Raw genomic sequence first — 738 nt, 5'->3', positions numbered from 1 at the left:
AATGCATTAGTTTGGCGCATTTGCTATTTTTCAGTTTCATGTAATGTACCATTTTAATTGCGTTGTTGTTCTAGTTGTAAGAATTAAAAATTCTGATATTTACAGAGTATGCTATGTGTGATTACGACATGTGATCGGTCCTGTTAGGTGAAAATTGTAGTAATGCTTTGGAATTTTATAGAGTTTAAAGTTGTTTTAGTTGTTGGTTGTTATTCGATGCTTTGGGGGAAGCCTGTCTGTGGGCATCAAGAACAGGTTAACTATTGCTACTCCTTTGAACCCATTGCTATTATTGGAGAAAAGAAGGTTTGCAGCATTTCTCATTGTGTTTTATTTATGTAATTTTATTAGTGCAATGATTTTGTGATTAATATTATCCAGTTTCTGGATCAACCTATTTGAAAATAATGATTTAGTTTAGCAGGTTTCTGTTGAGATCATGATGTCCGGGATTATATTTTTATATATTCTAATCAACTATTGTATTTTTTTTTCAATCTTATCGACCACAAACTTGAGAAATTTTGTAGAATAATGTCGCCTCCTTGTTCTGACTTTTTCATTTCCTTGTCTGTGTGTCTTTTTTTTTGTGTGTGTGCGTATGCAGGTTGTGTGTGTGTGTGCAGGGTATGTGTGTGTGTGTGTAAGTGTGTGTGGAGGTGTGTGTGGGGTGTGTGTGTGTCTGCATATGCGGTGTGTGTGTGTGTGTGTGTGTGTGTGTGTGTGTGTGTGTGTGTG

Source organism: Sesamum indicum, linkage group LG2 (genome assembly GCF_000512975.1).
Source record: "Sesamum indicum cultivar Zhongzhi No. 13 linkage group LG2, S_indicum_v1.0, whole genome shotgun sequence".
NCBI classification, from domain to species: Eukaryota; Viridiplantae; Streptophyta; class Magnoliopsida; order Lamiales; family Pedaliaceae; genus Sesamum; species Sesamum indicum.
Note: the sequence above shows the minus strand (reverse complement) of the source record.